This window comes from Neomonachus schauinslandi, chromosome 5 (genome assembly GCF_002201575.2).
Source record: "Neomonachus schauinslandi chromosome 5, ASM220157v2, whole genome shotgun sequence".
Lineage (NCBI taxonomy): Eukaryota > Metazoa > Chordata > Mammalia > Carnivora > Phocidae > Neomonachus > Neomonachus schauinslandi.
Window position 1 is genome coordinate 117,816,236 of NC_058407.1, and position 4,950 is coordinate 117,821,185.

The following is a 4,950-nucleotide window of genomic DNA, read 5'->3' on the forward strand; positions in this document are numbered from 1 at the left end:
AGGGAGCCCGATGCGGGACTCGATCCCGGGACTCCGGGATCATGACCTGAGCCGAAGGCAGTCGCTTAACCAACTGAGCCACCCAGGCGCCCTGCAAGTAGGTTTTATAAAAAAATCTATCACAGAGCTATTTGAAGATAGTTTTGTTGATTTGAATATTGCTTTCCTTCATGCTTGAGACATCGGTGTTTTATCATTAACAACACATTTGTCTGAGCTATGAAGATAATATAATGTGGAATCCCAACAATCTTTTTTTAAAGATTTTATTTATTTATTTGAGAGACAGAATGAGAGAGAGAGAGAGAGAGAGAGCATGAGGGGGGGAGGGTCAAAGGGAGAAGCGGACTCCCTGCCGAGCAGGGAGCCCGATATGGGACTCGATCCCGGGACTCTAGGATCATGACCGGAGCCGAAGGCAGTCGCCTAACCAACTGAGCCACCTAGGTGCCCCTCCCAACAAATGTCTTAATGGCCACAGGTTTGGCCCATGCCAGAACACACAGCCCTTTGTGATGTGATTTTGCTGCTCGCATCCAGAAGCTGAATCCATTCTCCAGCCCCTGTAATGTTAGGCTGGCCTTTGTGACTTACTTGGACAGATATGATATGGTGGGAGTGATGTTGTGCAAGTTCTAGAATTTAGGCCTTGAAAAGCTCTGCAGGTTCCACCTTTGTCGTCTTGGAACCTCATGCCACCAAGAAGCCTGAGATGAAAGAGCAGGAGGAGAGGAGATTCCCACTGAGCCCAGCCCCCAGCACACCCACTCGCTGAACGCAGCTACATGGATGAGCTCAGGTGAAATCAGCAGAAGAACCACATGGCCAACAGAATCATGAAAAATAATAAATCATTGTTGGCTTAAGCCACTGAGCTTTGAGGGGGTTTGTTCCATAGTGATAGATAGCCATGCTTGCCTTATGGTCTGTAATTATCACGATCATACAAAGTTGAGAATTTGTTGACATAGCAAGTGTTTCCATCAAGAGCTCTCAGGTTTTTTAAGAGCCCGAGTTAGCCTATGTGAAGTCCTCACAAGCCCCAGGCTGCAATCTGCGATCATTATCGTGACATTTGATGGTCATCCTTGAAGTTGGTGAGATATAAGAAAATCACATTATTTTATATCATCTGCGGAGCAGCCCAGTGAGGCAGGCTTGTTCTGTGCAGGTGAAGGCTGAGTGCACAGGTAGGTGCAGGAACATGACAAAGGTGTTGAGACCACAGTGTGTCTTGAGAAGGGATATCCCTGAGGAGATGTCAATGAACCTCTTTTTTCTATTTGGAGAATGAAGAGGTTGTATTAGCGGATTTCTGAAGTTGCTTTCATCGTGGCAGAAGTCTCAGACTGGGCCACATGAATCAGAGCCAGTGGAGAGGACAATAGAGCTGACACCAACAGGAACAGAAGCTGAGAGAAACTAGCCTGCTTGAGGCCTAGGCATCTGGATTTAATAGGAAGCCATTCATTCACTCCATTCACTCAGCAATAATTTGCAGAGTGTCTTTTCTCTCAAGAGAGAGAAGACACTGGAGATGCAGTGGTGGGTAAATCCCACAAAGCCTCTGCTTCTATGGGAGTTATTCTGGTAGGGGGCTCATGACAATAAGTAAACAAACACTCTGATAATAGAGAGGAGTGCTACGAAAGAAATAAAAGAATAATGTAATAACAAGTGATGGTGGTAAGTGTGGAGGGCACCTCAGAGTAGGTGGTCAGGGAAGGCCTCCCTGAGCTGACCTTTGACCGATGTGGGTTTAAGTCCTGGTGCTGCTTCCTATTAGCTCTGTGACATGAGACAGCCAAGTAACCCGTCTGAGTCTCAGTTTTCTTATCTGTTGAGTGGGGACAACCGTAGGAGGTTATTGTGTAGAATCAATTAAGTAATGCATGTATAATGTCTCATACAGATGAGGCTTTCCATAATTATCAATTTCTTTTAATTCTCTCTTCCAAGTGGTATGACAAGCCTAGGCATTGTTCCAGTGTTCTTCAGTTGGGGTCAGTAGGGTGGAATAATTCTTCATTGTGCAGGACTGCATGTGTGCGTTGCTGGACACTTAACAAACCTGGCCCCCCACCAACTAAATGCCAATAGAATTTCCCCAGTCATTTTGACAACTCTAAAACCATCCTGTATGGGTTAGCTTTTGCTAAGTAACAAATCATCCAAAACTTAGTGGCTTAAAACAAAAAGCATTTATTGTTTCTCATGAGGTACTGAGTTGGGCTGTGGGTGTTCTAGTCTGAGCCAGATTGAATAGTCCAGAGTAGTCTCCCTCACATTTCCCAAGCCTCAGCTGAGACAGTTGGGATGGCTGGGGCTCTCCCCACGGTTTCTCATCTTCTAGGGGGCTAACATGAACTTCTTTGTGGTTACAGCATTATCAGCAGCAAGGGAAGGCAAGCCCCAATACACAAGCATTTTTCAAGCCTCTGCTTAATTCATCAGTGCTAATGTCCTGTTGGCCAAAGTAAGCCACATGGCCAAGCTTAGATTTATTTATTTTTTATTTATTTATTTTTTAAAAGATTTTATTTATTTATTTGACAGAGAGAGAGACAGCGAGAGAGGGAACACAAGCAGGGGGAGTGGGAGAGGGAAAAGCAGGCTTCCCGCCGAGCAGGGACCCCGATGTGGGGCTCGATCCCAGGACCCTGAGATCATGACTTGAGCCGAAGGCAGACGCTTAATGACTGAGCCACCCAGGTGCACCCAAGCTTAGATTTAAAAGGTAGAAAAATAGACTCTGACTCTTAATGGGTGGAACTGCAAAGTCACATAGTAAAGGGACATACATCCAGCAATGAGAAGAATTTGTGGCCTTTTTTCATTTTTGCAGTTTATCAAGGTCCTGCTCTGGCTACAAATTATTCCCTTTCCTCCCATGTGTGAAATATGCTTATCCATACTCCAAGACCCTCAAAACTCTTGTGCTGATTACTGCATCAGATTTAAGTTCACTATCTTTTGATCTGCACCAGATCTGAATGTGGCTAAGGGTGTAGTATTGGGTGAAGCTATTCTTTTTTTTTTTTTTAATTGTGGCTTTACATTACATAAAGTTTACCATTTTAACCATTTTTAAGTGTATAGTTCAGTGGTATTAAGTACATTCACATTGTTGTACCATCATCACAACCATCCATCTCCAGAACTTTTTTCATCTTGGAAAACTAAAACTCCATACCTGGGGCACTGACTGGCTGGCTCAGTTGGTAGAGCAAAAGACTCTTGATCTCGGGATTGTGGTTTGAGCTCCATGATGGAGATTACTTAAAAAAAATAAATCTTAAAAAAAAAACCCCAAAACCCTAACAACTCTGTACCCATTAAACAATAACTTCCTATCTCCCTCCCCGGCCCTTTGGTAAACCCCTGGCAACCACCATTTTACTTTCTGTCTCTACCTATTTGACTACCCTTCAAATAAGTGGAATCCTACAGTATTTATCCTTTTGTGACTGGTTTATTTTATTTAGCATAATGTCTTCAAGTTTCTTTTTTCTTAATTTTAATTTAAAAAAATTTTAAAATATTTTATTTATTCATTAGAGAGAGAGAGAGAGAGAATAAGCAGGGGCAGAGGCAGAGGGAGAGGGAAAAGCAGGCTCCCCGCAGAGCAGGGACCCTGATGTGGGACTTGATCCCAGGACCCTGAGACCATGACCTGAGCTGAAGGCAGATGCTTAACCATCTGAGCCACCCAGGTGCCCCTTTATTTTTTATTTTAAAAGATTTTATTTATTTATTTGAGAGAGTGTGAGTGAGAGAGAGAGCATGAGTGGGGGTGGACAGAGGGAGAGGGAGGAAGACTCCCTGCTGAGCAGGGAACCCATCTCGGGGCTCGATTCCAGGACCCTGGGATCATGACCCAAAGACAGACATTCAAATGACTGGGCCACCCAGGCACCCCGTCTTCAAGTTTCATCCATGTTGAAGCATGTATCAGAATTTTCTTCCTACTTATTTGTTTAATTTCAATTTGAGTAGAGCTGACACACAATGTTACAAAAATAACATGGAACACTTCACAAATTTGTGTGTTATCCTTGCACAGGGGCCCCGCTAATCTTCTCTATATTATTCCAATTTTATTTTTTTTAAAGATTTATTTGTAAAGATTTAATTTATTTATTTGAGAGGGAGTGCGAGCTCTCATAGAAGTGGGGCGGGGGAGAGGGAGAAGCAGACTCCCCACTGAGCATGGAGCCGGACTTGGGGCTCCATTCTGGGACCCTGAGATCATGACCTGAGCCGAAGTTAGACACTTAACTGACTGAGCCACCCAGGTGTCCCTAAAGATTTATTTGTATATTTGAGAGAGAGAGAGGCAGGGGCTGAGGGAGAAGGAGAGAGAGAATCTCAAGCAGACCCCCCCCCACCGAGCTTAGAGCCTGACAGGGCTCAACCCATGACCCTGAGATCACCAATGGAGCCAAAATCAAGAGTCAGATGCCCAGTTGACTGAGCCACCCAGTTTGCCCCTTATTCCAATTTTAGTACAGGTGCTATCAAAGTCAGCATTTTCCTGTTTAAAGCTGAATTGTATTTCATTGTATGTATATACCTCATTTTATTTACCCATTCTTCTGTTTTGTTTTTTTTTTTAAGATTTTATTTATTTATTAGAGAGAGAGATACAGAGAGACCACAGGTTGGGGGGGGGAAGGGCAGAGGGAGAGAGAGAAACAGACTCCCCACTGAGCAGGGAGCCCGATGTGGAACTCGATCCCAGGACCCTAGGGCCAAAGTCAGACGCTTAACCAACTGAGCCACCCAAGTGCCCCCATTCTTCTGTTGATAAACATCTGAGTTGCCACATTTTGGCTATTGTGAATAATGCTGCTATGAATATGGGAGGGCAAATAGTTCTTTGTGTCACTGCTTTTAATTCTTTTTATACCCAGAAGTGGAATGGCTGGGTCACATGGTAATTCTTTTTTT

The 4,950-nt window shown here is 44.0% G+C and overlaps 1 non-coding gene across 1 annotated transcript; it reads right to left on the minus strand.

Moving 5' to 3' along the window:
• Positions 1-4,018: 4,018 nt before the first annotated feature.
• Positions 4,019-4,124, minus strand: LOC123324967. The gene has a single exon (XR_006540143.1). It is a non-coding gene; the product is annotated as a U6 spliceosomal RNA (small nuclear RNA).
• Between the last annotated feature and the right edge of the window lie 826 nt (positions 4,125-4,950).